Source organism: Pinus tabuliformis, chromosome 7, assembly GCF_031772625.1.
Source record: "Pinus tabuliformis cultivar Carrire ecotype Pingquan chromosome 7, CPIR1, whole genome shotgun sequence".
In the NCBI taxonomy this organism is placed as follows: domain Eukaryota; kingdom Viridiplantae; phylum Streptophyta; class Pinopsida; order Pinales; family Pinaceae; genus Pinus; species Pinus tabuliformis.
The window spans coordinates 251,290,275-251,305,868 of record NC_142293.1 but is presented as its reverse complement, the minus strand read 5'-3'; the positions used below and the strand labels follow the sequence as shown (position 1 = coordinate 251,305,868).

The 15,594-nt window shown below is 38.4% G+C and overlaps 1 pseudogene; it reads left to right on the top strand.

Annotated features, from left to right (window-relative positions):
- The first annotated feature begins 1,126 nt into the window (after window positions 1–1,126).
- On the top strand, window positions 1,127–8,179 carry LOC149246793 (geranylgeranyl pyrophosphate synthase 7, chloroplastic-like; annotated as a pseudogene).
- Window positions 8,180–15,594: the final 7,415 nt, after the last annotated feature.

Sequence of the window (15,594 nt, the reverse complement as noted above, 5' to 3'; positions counted from 1 at the left end):
AAATTTAAAAAATCTAGAATTTAAATTATTCATGATATTAAATAAATAAATGCATAATAATAAAATAATGTATTTTTTAGTCAAAAGGAAAAAATGTAGGATATACTTTTCTAATGATGGTATGTGGTCTATCCTCAATTACATTAACAATTAATCACACTTGTAGGTGTACATGAAGCTAATCATTGTGGACCATTTAAAAGGAGGTGACATGAAATTAAAAAAGAAATCATTGTGGACCCCTTAAAGGAGGAGACATGAAATTAAAAAAGAAATCATTGTGTACCCCTTTTGAAGGAGGTAACATGAAATTAAAAAAAAAGGGGAAAAAATGTTTATTTTTATTTATTATTTTTTTTAACATGAAAAAATGATAAATTATATATTAATTGTGTGATTTAATTTGTAAATATGGTATGCATTTTAAAAGTATACCTTTAAAGGAGGAGACACGAAATTAAAAAAAAAAATCATTGTGGACCCTTTTTAAAGGAGGTAACATGAAATAAAAAATAAAAGAGAGGGAAAAAATCTTTATTTTTATTTATTATTTTTTTAACATGAAAAAAGATAAATTATATATTAATTGTGTGATTTAATTTGTAAATATGGTATGTATTTTAAAAGTATAATTTTTATTTAAATTTTGAATAATAAAAATAAAGTATTTATCTCAAAAAATGAAATTAAAATAAATTTGCATTAAACTCTATTTTAATCCTACATAATTGCAATTATATAATTACTTCATTTTTTCATTTTCACTACAATCTCTGAGCAAAGAGGATAATCGCATCTGCTTTCACAAAAATGAGTGACTGATTTTTTGTTTTTGGTGGAGGAGATATTCTGTGAAGTAAACTATCTAATGACTTTTAGTATATCTATCTGCTTACTGTCATACCTTTCACCGTTTATAGTCTAGCATTTTGTATTATAACGAAACCAAAAGCAATTGGACAACAATTTCTCACCACTAGATTTTTGTGAATAGCCTTTCCTGATCGGCATCTATAACCTTTGTCATTTGTGATGGACATTATATTCCAAACACTCTTTAAAAGAAAATCTTGGACATCCCCGACGAGGACGCAACCAAGTTCTCCATTGTTTTCTGGACAGGGAACTAACATACCATCTTAGGGAACAGGAAAGGGTTCGAGTATCTTCCTGTGGCACTGTGATCATTCTGTCCCTCATACATACATATACACAGTGAGCAAGAGCTTGTCAGTTGTTAGGTTATACATAAAGTTCAATTTTCCATAGTACGAACTTCTTTGAATTCATATGCATATATTCTTTTATTGCATCTGCTTATCTGTTTTCAATGTATGTTTTATGTTGCAATATATAGCAGTGACTAATAACACCTCATGGCTTATAGCGGTGTGGGGGTTAGCTGCCAAGGTCTGTACTTTATGAATATTGCTTCTCAACAACGTAATCTGAAGAGAGCTCCCATTCCGATAGAACGTTTTCATGGAGTTTCAACCTCATCAGGCACCTCTATTGGTGAGCATCTGGCCGCCCTCCGTTGTTGGGTATTTTTGCAATGGGAAAATACCAAAACCAATCAAGCAAATACCATAGAGCCAATGCTCTGTTCCATTTCTTCCAGGACCTTTGCACAGCGAAGCTTATTAAAAACAAAATGACTCATAACATTCCATTACACAGCATAAAACATTTTCTATTGATTTAAAAACAAAATTGTTACAAACTTCATCCTTTGCGCAGAGAGGGATTCACAAGACAGACTCTGTCTCTGTTCTTCTCGTTCTTCCACTGCTGTGGGTATTACAACAACAATTTCTTGCTGCTCCTATGTTTTACAATGGCGAATAAAACCATTACATCCCTGTTTTCTTTAACTTGTCGCACTGCTGTGCGTTCAATACATTTTCATGAACAAAAAAAATTACAGTCCTATTCTAGGTGAGCCCTTGCACTGCTGTGCATTCTCCATATATAGAAACGGGTTTATCACCGCGCGCAGGCATATGTCACAATACATTTCCATAAAAAATACAACACACCACCGTGCGCAGCCACCATACATATACATAAAAACTAACTCACGTCGGCCTTTTTCTACAGCATAAAAAAAACATATATAAAAAAACATATATTAAAACATGCCCATACCCATATTAAAAGGGCCTCCACCTAATCTACGTAAAACATTAAAGACCATTGAATTCCTTTCTCGGCGGTCAACAAAAAGAATCGAACACTCCACGCAAAATTTGATTTGACGTGGGCCGGAAAACTGTGCGTTAACGTCCTCGCACGTTGGGCAAAATCTCTGTCCGGTGACCTGATCCGACGCAATTCGCACAGCGTCTTCAGGAAAACCAATCGACCCTTAACGTCCGGGGAGCAAGCGGTAAAGCTGTTGTACAGGGGACGCGTGGAGCATCCTGATTGTGTCGGGGCCTCCTCTGCGGGTATAGCCTTCTGCCAAAGGCGGTGCGGGGAGACCGGGCCGGTTTTCCAAAACCGCTGTGCAGTTGGAATTAATATTCCAACACTCCCCTTTAATTTCAACTGCTGGGCATTAGGACATACCCAAACACTTCCTCTCGTAGAGGGATTCCTCAATACTGCTGTTACAAAGATATCTTCCTCACATAGAGGGATTCACCAACTGCTTCTGATGCAGTTCACAAACAAACAAAGTTGTCTTCCTCTTAATAGAGGGATTAACCTGAAACTGTGCTTGAGAGCACCTTCCTCATGACAGAGGGATTCACCATAACAATGTGCTGAAGAGCACCTTCCTCATGACAGAGGGATTCACCATTACAATGTGCTGAAGAGCACCTTCCTCATGACAGAGGGATTCACCATGCGACTGTGCTTAAGAGCACCTTCCTCATGACAGAGGGATTCACCTGTTATATAAAAAAACATCTTCCTCTCAACAGAGGGATTTACCAAACTATGCTAAAGAGCATCTTCCTCTCAACAGAGGGATTCACCAATGACTATGCTGAAAAGCATCATCCTCTTGATAGAGGGATTCTCCAAGAACTTCACTTCCTCTCACAGAGGGATTACTGCCAAACACTGCCTTAGATGCAGTTTCAAAACAATAAAAATTCATTGCACTGTTGTGCATACTCATTACATTGTTCTTTTATGCTGTTGCATATTCTCTGCTGCACTATTGTGCCATCTTCTTTACTGTGTCTACCCACACTGTTGTGTCTACACTTGCACTGCTTGTGCACTTTTCAAAGACAAAATACTCTGTCTTTTCTGGAACAATTACACTGTCCCAAATTACAAATTTACACTACTGTGTGTAAATATTTCTTACATTCACTGCTGTTGCATATATTGCATTTCAATTCAATGAACAACACATTCATTACAGTTACATATACTACTGTAAAGAAAAAAATTTCTTTTACATGTGCTGCTGTCCATTACCTTTCATTTCTTCAACAAAACTTCATGCTGCTGCATTTTCTTATTTGCATTGTTGTGTACTTCTCCTTCTTGCCATCATGCTGCTGTCCATAACTTCTTGCTGCTGCATTTTTCATATTCACTGATGTCCATACCCATAACCATAGACTGTCATCCTTGGGTTTTTATTTGCTGCTGCGTTGCCTCTGCAATTTGCACTGTGGCTGCCTTTTGTTTCATCATACTGTTGTGTGCCCATACACTAACTCTTTACTCTCCATTACTTGCACATAGAGAGAAATCATCCTCACGCTGTTTTGCGCTGCATTCTCCACACAACAAAAAAAATTAACACGGGCTGCTGCCTTTTCTTTTTACACCCTTGCTTCACACAATCTTAGTCTTCATTCATTTTTTTTACACAATGCACTGCTGTGCAGTTCCTTTCATTTTTCTGCTGCCACACATTATCATTCACCATTGTGCATTAAAAATCTGCTGTCCCTGTTTTTCTTTAGGCATTTCTGTGCATGTTGCATTGCATACAAAAAAAATATTACATTTTTCACTGCTGTGTGAAAAATTTCATTGCATTCTCAGCCACTGGGCATTTATGCTCTGTTGCGTTTTGCATTCTTCTCATTTTCTTCTCACTGCTTTGCATTTTCATTCTCAATATAAAACATTTCCATCTGCTGTGTATTATACTCACTCTGCTGTGAGTATATTCTCTCATATTACAGAAAAGGAAAACTACATTCCATTGCTATGCATTTCAATGCATGTACTCCATAACAAAAAAAAATTCAAACCGCTGTTTTATGTTTTGTCCTCCCACTGCTGTGAGGGTCTCCATGCTCTGCATACTCCTTATTGCGCTGCTGTACTTCACATTTGAGCACTGCCCCTTTTTCTTCTCTGCTTTTATGGCAGATTTAACTTCATATTTTTCCTTTATAAAAGGTCTTCATCAAAGAGTGACTGTTAAGACAGTTCAACAACAAAAAAAATTACAAGCTCCCCTTTAATGTGTGCTTGTCTTCTTTTGGCAGACTCTTCTCAAAATAAATTTAGATCAGTTGGGGAGTTCAAGGGGCTTTCACACTGTATTACTTTCCTTCTCCATACTTGTGTAACTTTCTTCTTTTGCATGGGTCTAGCTTGTGTAAGATCCCATGTCAAGTTACAATCTCGTGCCATATGCCCAATGTTATGACACTTGAAACATTCAACATTGTTCATGAATAACATTTTATGATTTCTTCTAAAATTGTTTCTTGGAGATTTTCGGAGACCACAACATTTATCTTTATGAAATGCTCTACAATCTTTTGCCATATGACCAAAGTTTGAACATGCATAACAACAACCAAAAAATGAACTTTGGTACGTGGGAGATGGAGGTTTCCTTGATGTACTTCTGAAGCCTTGCTGCCTTGAGATCCTTTGATGATAATCATTGCATCTTGCCTCTTTGACATCAGCTACATTTCTTCTTGGAGCTGGTTTTCTACTTGGAGGAGGATTTCTTCTATTGCAGCGTTCATTTTTCTCCTTGCCTTTGCTGGAACTAGGAGCATCACCATCTCTTTCTGGCTTCTTCACATCTCCTTTGCTTAAAGCATCCTCATCCTTGTTTGAGGGTTCACCTACATACCCAAGTCCTGATTTATCAGATGGAGATCTGTGATAGCTGAGCATGTCATCCAAAGCTTGAGAGCTCTTCATGATCTTGTTCATCCCTTCGACCTTCTTCCTGAGGAGGACAATCTCTTCTTCCAACTTTTCACATTCATTACTTTTCTTTGCTAGTTGTTCCTCAGTTTCTTCCTTGCTACGAGTAGCTTCAGTTGCTACTATTTTGAAGGAGATAATATCTGTCTTCATTTTGGAGACTTCTTCATCTTTTGCTTGACTGCTCTTCATTTTCTTTTCAGCTCCTTGTGCCTGCTTCCTGGCTTCTTGTAGTTCGAACTTAAGGGAGGAGACCTCTACCTTGTACTGTCCAATCTCTTCCACAAGCTTATTCACTCTCTTGTGTCTTTGTTCAAGTTGACTTGTCAAGGCATCTGCCTGCTTCTTTGCACTATTCAGCTGATTTGTCATGGATATGACTTCTTCATGATGTTTCTTCTTGCATTGGTCAAGCTCCTTCTTAAGCTTGGCAAGCTCTTCATCCCTTTCTCTTACTTGAAGCTTGATGAGATCAAGCTTCTCATTCTTAGCTTCTATGATGGGTTCATAACTTTCTTCTTCACTGATGGTCATGGTCAGTGTTCCTTTTGCATGAAGGTCATGCAGTCTGTCCCATATATCATTTGCTGATGTATATTTTCCTAGATTCCTCTTCACAGAATCAGGGAGTCCATTCAAGATAGTCTTTGCTGCTTTTGCATCATACTCCATGGATTCTTTATCCATCTTGCTATCATCAATCACTGATTCCCAGATTTCACTCCCTTGAAACTGTAAGAAAGCCCTCATTTTTATTTCTCATATATCAAGGTTCCCATCGAACCTTGGAACCTCAAATACAATGCTTTCAAATAGATTGCCTTCTAGTTTAGTAGAGGAGGGAGACACATTTTTAGCAGGCTTGGAGGCTTTCTTCTTTGACCTTGCCATTCTTAACTAGGCTTCAAATACTTGACTGTGTTTTTTTTAATCACTGACTGTTTCTATAACAGTAACACAAAGGAAAGCTTGAGGAATACCTTAATCCTTTTCGCTGAGGCTTCACACTGCTGGAGAGGTTTGACTGCTGCAACAACACCTTCCTTCAGCTTCTTTGAGTCTTCAAAGAGCCTGGACTAGCTCTGATACCACTGTTGGGTATTTTTGCAATGGGAAAATACCAAAACCAATCAAGCAAATACCACAGAGCCAATGCTCTGTTCCATTTCTTCCAGGACCTTTGCACAACGAAGCTATTAAAAACAAAATGACTCATAACAGTCCATTACACAGCATAAAACATTTTCTATTGATTTAAAAACAAAACTGTTACAAACTTCATCCTCTGCGCAGAGAGGGATTTACAAGACAGACTCTGTCTCTGTTCTTCTCGTTCTTCCACTGCTGTGGGTATTACAACAACAATTTCTTGTTGCTCCTATGTTTTACAATGGCGAATAAAACCATTACATCCCTGTTTTCTTTAACTTCTCGCACTGTTGTGCGTTCAATACATTTTCATGAACAAAAAAAATTACAGTCCTATTCTAGTTGAGCCCTTGCACTGCTGTGCATTCTCCATATATAGAAACGGGTTTATCACCGCGCGCAGGCATATATCACAATACATTTCCATAAAAAATACAACACACCACCGTGCACAGCCACCATACATATACATAAAAACTAACTCACGTCGGCCTTTTTTTCTACAGCATAAAAAAAACATATATAAAAAAACATATATTAAAACATGCCCATACCTATATTAAAAGGGCCTCCACCTAATCTATGTAAAACATTAAAGACCATTGAATTCCTTTCTCGGCGGTCAACAAAAAGAATCGAACACTCCACCCAAAATCTGATTTGACGTGGGCCGGAAAACTGTGCGTTAACGTCCTCGCACGTTGGGCAAAATCTCTGTCCGATGACCTGATCCGACGCAATTCGTACAGCGTCTTCAGGCAAACCAATCGACCCTTAACGTCCGGGGAGCAAGCGGTAAAGCTGTTGTACAGGTGACGCCTGGCGCGTCCTGATTGTGTCGGGGCCTCCTTTGCGGGTACAGCCTTCTGCCAAAGGCGGTGCGGGGAGACCGGGCCGGTTTTCCAAAACCGCTGTGCAGTTGGACTTAATATTCCAACATCCGTTGCCATTCGTCGTCCGCTAGATCCTCAAACACAGTTGTCTGGTTAATCTGCCTGATCGAGCGGAGAAGGTCGTTGAATCTGATTTCAAGTAGTACATGCTTTCCAAGGCACTGGCAGTGAATGAGGCATTGAATAAGGCCATCCCACTGACTCATCCCGAGAAAATACATGAATCCATGAGGTACTCTCTTCTGGCGGGGGGCAAACGGGTTCCTACTGTTCTGTGTCTTGCATCGTGAGAGCTTCTTGGAGGGACCCAAGAGCTCGCCATGCCGAGTGCGTGTGCAATGGAGATGATCAACACAATGTCTTTGATTCATGATGACTTGCCTTGCATGGACAATGATGATTTACGGCGAGGCAAGCCTTCAAACCCTAAGGTCTTCGGCGAGGGTTAAACTTCATTCATTTGCGTTTGAGCACATTGCAGAGTCCCCAAGCCAAACAGTGGGAAATGATCGGATTTTGAGGGTGATATGTGAAGTGGGTAGAGCAGGAGGGTCTCTAGGGATTATGGGTGGCCGGTCTGTAGATCTTGCGAGCGAGCGGGATGCTTCTGTCGATCTTGAGACTCTGGAATGGATTCATACTCACAAGACTGGAGCGCTCGGCTGTGTGTGGGGCGATCATTGCTGGTGCTTCGGAGGATGAAATTGAGAGGATTCGGAAGTTTGCCCCCTGCATGGGGCTTCTGTTTCAGGTTGTAGATGACATACTCGGTATCACTAAATCGTCGGAAGAAATTGGGAGGACGGCGGGAAAAGATTTGGTTAGTGATAAGGCTACTTATCCGAAGCTGTTGGGTTTGGAGAAAACAGAGAATTTTACCATTGAATTGTTAGAAGAGAGGTAAGGAGGAGCTATTATGTTTCGATTCAACGAAGGCTGCACCTTTGTTGAGACTCGCAGATTACATTGCATTCAGAGAGAACTGAAAAAGGATTGGGTGTGCTTTGTTTTTTTGTGTGCTGTTGTGCTTTCCTTGTATCTCCTGCAGCCATCGTTGAATATGAAGAGATGCCTTTATGTTCTATTAGATTTGGCTACGTATACCTATTTACATTCGCTATAACTTAACAAACGATGTCGTATTTATAACTCTGTATCTCCTTGAATCGTTCCAATGATTAATAAAGCCGTTTCGATATGGATGGATGCTTAATTATTATAATTTTTTTGTTTTTTTTGTACAATTTTATTATGACATTTTTTGAGGGGTAGCGGGGGAGAAGGGGCCTAGATCGTGAATTTCAAGTGAAAATCTAAAGCAATTGATTTCTGCATATTGAAACTTAAGATTCAAGAAATCAACGGCAGGCCAAAATTAACATGGAAAAAATGCAATGCATTTAATAGTTAAACTTTATCTTTTATACAATGATGGGCTGAGAGCAACTGATTACAAAGACAATTCTACCACGTTCCTCCTTTCATACAGTGATCCGCTGAGAGCAACTGCTTAGAAGGAATAATTCTACTACTTTCTTTTGAGCATATAGTGTAATATTTTATTTTTAAAAAATAGCAGGAAAAATAATATTTATGTTTCTATTTTACTTGTTTTTAACAATTTTAATTTAATTATCAGTAATTATTAAGCTAGTATTTTATATTTAGATTTAATTATATGTTAGAATATCTATATTAGTAGAAATTTATCTGCAAATTAGTTATGTTCTTTTAATTAATTTATTTCAAATTAAATAATTAGAAAAGGTCATATCAACTAGTCATATTGGTAGTGTAGTATTGATAATCCATGGTATCCCCTCAAGTTATTGTAAGAAAAGCTATTTATAAGTCAAGAATTTCTATGATAAATCTAGAGTAAATCTATAGGAAAAAAGTGAAGTGAATCTTCATAGTTAAGATTATTATTACATGTTTTTTAAAATGTAAATATGTTTAAGTCATATATTAATCTATTTTATAACTAATAATAATAATAAATAATTTAAAATAAATTTATATATTTAATTAATTTTTATGGTTTTTTAATCTAGACAATGTGAGATGTATATTAAGAGAGTGTTAAACTTATCTTTTATACAATGATGGGCTGAGAGCAACTCATTACAAAAGACAATTCTACCACTTTCCATTTTTATACAGTGATTGGATGAGAGAAACAGGTTAGAAGAAATAATTCTACCACAATATTTAATTTTTAAAACATGAAGAAAAACAACATTTATGTTTTTATTTAGAATGAGCAATATGTTTTTAACAATTTTAATTTAATTATCAGTTTTATATGTTAGAATATTTGATTTAGTCATATGGTAGAATATTTATACTAGTAAAGATTTATCTCCAAGTTAGTTATATTCTTTTAATTAATTTATTTCAAATTAATTAATTAGAAAAAATGTCAGTTATATTGGGCATGTAGTATTGATAATCCGCTCAAGTTATTGTAAGAAAAACTATTTAGAAGTCAAGAATTTCTATAGTGAATTAAGAGTAAATCTATAGGAAAAAAAGTGTGGTGAATCTTCATTGTTAAGAATATTATTACATGTTTTTTAAAATGTAAATATGTTTAACTCATATATTAATTCATTTTATAATTACTACTAATAATACTAATTTAAAATAAATTTTTAATTTAGTTAAATTTTATGATTTTTTAATGTAGGCAATGTGAGATGTATATTAGGGTGAGTGTCTTGATGCTTATCATGATTTTATGCCTATCAACATATTTATATAGTTGCACTAGTAATATTTGATAACACTACAATATAAAGGGGGGTTTTAAGAAATTATTTAAGACAAATTTTGGGCAAATTGTCTCCGCTTGAGACAAAAAAAAGCTTATGTGTTGTCTTAAATATTGTCTTTAAGCCCGTGTTTTAAAATATTGTGTGAATAAAGACAATAAATAACACAAGCATTTTTGTCTCCAAGGAGACAATATCATTTTTGTCTGTTGACTCTCATTACACTCAAATAGCACTTTCCTTGAGATGCCAATATAGATCAATTATAATCCAGCCCAAAGGTGTGAGTCTACCTGAGAGCTACGCAGACCTAGACACCTCCCCGATTTCGAAGGCCTTTCCCGGCAACCTCCTGCTTTTGAGTTTTCTCTTGCCATGCACCCCTTTGAGGAGGGTGACCACCTCTCATCGAGTCATCAAGGGAATGAAGAAAATGAAGAAACCTTCGCGTCCCTAATTGTTGTGAATGGAGCTCCAAGGAACAGGCCAACAACCAACAAATTTGTAAAGAAGCTTGAGGATATACCAAATATCTCTCTCCCACCTGCTCTCCCTCGAAGAGCAGCTCTTTCTTTGGCAGAACGTGGACTAGTTGGGCAGTTCACAGGGTTATGGGCATCTCCCAAATTAGTACAACAATGGGTTGAAAGAAACTGGAATGCAACCATTCGGGGGAAAATAGCAATATGATTTTGAGGAACGGGATATTACACCTTCCTCTTCGAATCAAAGGAAGACAGAGACTTGATCTTCAAAAATGGTCCATATTTCATGGATTCTAGAGGTTTATATCTAAATGGGTGGATGCCAGATTTCGATCCAGAAATGGACGTGCCAAGCACAGTCCCAGTCTAGGTCAGATTTCCACATCTTTCGCTACATTGCTGGGGAGATGAATCAGTCAAAGGTATAGGAAATGTAGTGGGCAAGTATATAGACATATGTGAACCAAAGGATAACATGCATGCATGTGCTAGAATATGTGTGGAAGTAGATCTTGGAAAAGGACTTCCAAAGGCAATAAAGATCAAGGTAGATTATTGGATGCATATACAACAGTTGGACTACGAGCAGATACCATTCAAATGCAAGGTATATCATGAGTATGGTCATTTTGCTAATAGATGTCTTAAAAAAAAGAATGAAAATGTAGAAGAACAAGAGAACACATGGGAACAAGTAAAAAGGAAAAAAACCACCAATAAGTAGCCAATATCAATTGCCACCCAGCCTCAAGAACCAAATGAGACCACTTCTCAGCCCTCATTGAAGGTTATCTCCCCACTCTACACATCTGCGAATCCCTTTGGGCCCTTGGAAGACCTTAATGATCCACCTTCTCCCAGATCCCCAATATCTAACCCCAACTCCCTTGCCCATATACCCTCTTCCTCTATTCCTATTTCCCCTCTTTACCCTCCCTCAGTGGACCACATATTAACTAGAAATCAAGCTAAAGAAAACCCCCAAACTTTGGATCAGCAAAAAAAAGGTGGGAAGAAAATCCAACAAAGAGATAAGAGACGAGGTAGCGGCTAAAGAAACGGCATTAGAAACTCAACAACCAATGGAATCCTTCCTTGGGACAAATACAGGAGAGAATGAAAAAAGTCAGCAAAGAGGAAAGGGAGGTGCCCACCAGCACAATAGTAGATAATGATAGTGGTCTCTTGGAATTGTAGCGACCTTGGCACCCCTTTCAAAGCCAATGCAGCTAGAGATATTTTAATCAAAGAAAAGGTAGACATTTATATGGTCTAGGAGACCAAAACAAGCAGTCAAGAAAATAAAAAATTTATTCAAAAATTAAGAAATTATGATGGAATAGTGTTAGAGGCAACAAGAGCATCAGGAGGAATATGTACCATATGGGAAAAAAGAAAATGGGAACTAATAAACCAAAAAATTAGCAAACATTGGATCATATTAAATTTGAGAGATCTCAACACAAAGGAGCTATATAACTTTTTTTTTTTCTCGGTAAAAGACTATCTATTATATTAAGTGGTATTTACATATGAGCAGTACAAACTGAGAGACAAGACCAGGGCCAACTATGGCTCCTGGGATAGCAAGTTTTGACATGAAATATTCCCTCGCAGGGGCATCTACCAGACTCGCTAAACATGCTGACACAAAAGACCAAAAGATCGTGACTGTAGGCTGACATAGAGCCGCTAAAGACCAAAAGAACATGACTGTAGGCTGACATAGAGCCGCAAGGAGTTAGACAGTGACCACATGGCCCTCGCAGGGGCTTCCATCCTTCAAACTTGCATCAAAACGTTTCCCAACGAGATAAAAACTATTGCATGACCAATCCATGAGAGAGAGACCGTTACAAGACAAAATGAAGAACTGCATATGGACATAAACAGTAGTAGACCCTGTAGTAAACAGAAAGCAAATACCCGCTGAAACGATTGGATAAACCCGGTGCCGAGAGAAAAGAGAGTGATCCTGAGGCTGCGTCTGGGGATTAGTCCTCGGGCTCTGCTTCGTAGATATAGCACCAGCCCTGACCTTCCGGCATTCCATCCCACAGCTCCACTGGAGGCTTGGCAGCGATTGGGGGTGCCTGTTCCTGAGGGATAGGAGGAGATTGCTGGATTTCTCTTCCTGAGGTGCTGGCTTCAATAGGAGACTGCAGCACTGGACCCTCCTCCCCTTGGCCTTCTTGGGGTAGCGCAGCCTTCTCTGGCTGCTTCCCTCCTTCACTTCCTTCCGGGGCTTTGGTGAAGAGCACCGAGATATGGGCATTGATGCCCGCAGTCTCCCTCGAACCGCCCAAAGTGAAGATGATAGAGCTAAAGGCCGGAAGCCCTGACTCTCCCTCGCTCGAACTACCAACCTCCAAGAACTGTCCAACCTGTATTGGTGTTGCTTTCGCCCTCCGATGGCAATAGCAACAACAACAATGATGATGCTCCTCTTCTGCTGGGCGTCGTGAGGCCGATCCTCTCCCTGGACCTCTCCTGCTCGTCTGTCGCTCTCGAATCTTGGCCATGGAGCCTCTACCACGTTCGCCTTGTTCCCAGACCTCTGCCGAAGAGATGAAGACCCCGCGTAGCCCGGAGAGGGAGAGCTGTATCTGAATTGCGGCAGAAGAGTAATCACCAAGTGAATTATGCCACAGACCTCGCTCAGGATACCACAGGCCCCTGAATTCGCAGGACTCCGCCACAGACCAGGCCCAGAATGAACGTCTTGCTTCGAATTTATCCCTGTTCTGATCAGCCTGTCTTTCTCCCTCAAGACATTCCCTTGAGTGGCAGCCACAGAATGCTGTAACTGCTCTACAGGGTGGTGGATCATCCACCCAATCCAATTCTTCCTGAGACTGCAATATTCCTTGCTCACCATTTTCATGAAATTGCAATACGCTATCCTCCCTTTGAAGAGTCGCTGCAGGACCTCGAAGCGAGCCCGCCTTAACTGCTCGCTGTACATCCATCTTTTCCCCCTGCTCGGCATTGAATGCCTGGAGCTTGGGCCTCCCAACCTCATTACCTGACGGCGTATAACCATTAATCCTTAGCGCTGGCACGGGGCGGCACATGCTGGGCATGTGTCTCGTCCATCTGTGACGTGCCCTCACCCGCATCCGGGAAAGGAGCTATATAACTTCATGAATGTATACTCTTCAAATTAGTATAAAGAAAAAGACCACTGCTAGAATTCGATAAAAGAACAATTAGCAGAAAGAAAAAACAAAAAATTAATCCTTGGAGGGGATCTAAATCTGATAAGGAACACTGAAGGAAAATTTGGAGGGAACTATCACACAGATCCGTCAAGAGAAGCCCTTGAAGAAATAATGGAACAACATAAATTATTCGACATTCCTCCAAGCAATGGGAAGTACACATGGAGTAATAGAAGAATAGGCAAGAGTAACATCAAGGAAAGGTTGGATAGAATCTTAGTACAAGAAAACATAGCAGCTGAATTCACTTCTGTGAAAAGCAAGATCGTCCACACATCAGCTTCAGATCACAAGCCAGTAGTATTGAGCATGGGTAAGTTGGAGAATCAAGGCCCGCTCCCTTTCAGATACAATTCGAGTTGGGACAACAATGGAGAATTTGGAAACCAAATCAAAGAGAGCTGGACAAAAAGTATCACTGGGTCTCCCCAATATGTTTGGGAAACAAAGCTAAAGAATTTAAGGCTGCATTTAAAAATTTGGGCAAGAGAAAATGATATTCGAGACAAAGCATGAAAATAGATTTACAAAAAAAAATGGACAACATTCATAAAGAAAAAGAAAAAAAGAGGAAAGCAAACAGGACTATCTGCAAGAAAATGAAATCTTCTAGGAAATTTACAAGCAAAACAGAAAGGAAGAAGAAGAAAGTCGAATGAAGTCCAGATGTCTCTAGCTGAAATCAGGAGATAAAAACACAACTTTTTTTCATAATTCAATGAAAATCAGACGAGTAAGAAATCAGATTGAACAAATCCAAGTAGATGGGAAAGAGATAAAGGGAGCTGAAGATTTAAAAATTGCAGCTCACAATTATTTTAAATATCTACTTATAGCAAACGAACAACAAGCAGTTAATGAAGACTTTTTGCAGCACATAAATAAAAAAATAAGTGACTAGAAAAATGCATAAATAAATAAAGAGATCACTGAGGATGAAGTTAGGGAAGCGGTTTGGAGTCTTCACCCTGACAAGGCTCTGGGGCCAGATGGGTTTACATTGGCTTTTTACAGACAACACTGAGATATTATTAAAAAAGATTTTATGAGAATGATAAAAAATGCTTTTCAAAAAACAAAATTGGAGGAAACACAAAATCTTCCTATTTGGCACTCATACCCAAAGAGTCCAATCCAATCACTTTCAATAAATACAGACCAATTTCTCTTTGCAATTCTTCTTATAAAATAATCACAAAAATTCTAGCAAATAGAATCAAGAAAATTCTTCCGGAAATCATATCGGAAAATCAGGGCATCTTTGTACCCAAGCGGTAAATCATAGACAATATGATCATTGTTTAGGAAGCTATTCACAACAGCATTCAAAGGAAAAATAAATGAATGATAGTAAAGATATATATGGCAAATGCTTTTGACAGAGTTAACCATAATTATCTAGCAGCAATACTCAAAAAATTTGGCTTCTCAACAGATATAATAGAGACTATTCAGGCTTGCATATCAACCCCATGGATAACACCTCTAATAAATGGAAAGCCCAACAAATTCTTTCAGAGCACAAGAGGGCTAAGACAAGGTTGTCCTTTATCTCCATTCCTCTATATCATCATGGCAGAAATTTTAGGTGTAGCATTGGAAAATCAGAGAAGGGAGAAAAAATAACAGGTATACAAATAGCAAGAGGGGTCAAAAATATAAATCATTCACTATTTGCTGATGATACCCTTCTTATGGGGGGGCATCAAGCATAATAGCTAGAAGATTTAAAAAAGTGTTGGATGATTTTCTTCAAGCCTCCGGAGGAATGCTAAACAATACTAAATGTAGAACATATACCTGGAACACTTCTCCAAGATCTATGCAGCACATCTCACAAATATTGTAAATTCCAATACAAACAAGATGGACTCACTTTACATATCTTGGGCTACCTCTAGGTAAGGAAAATGTAAAAGTG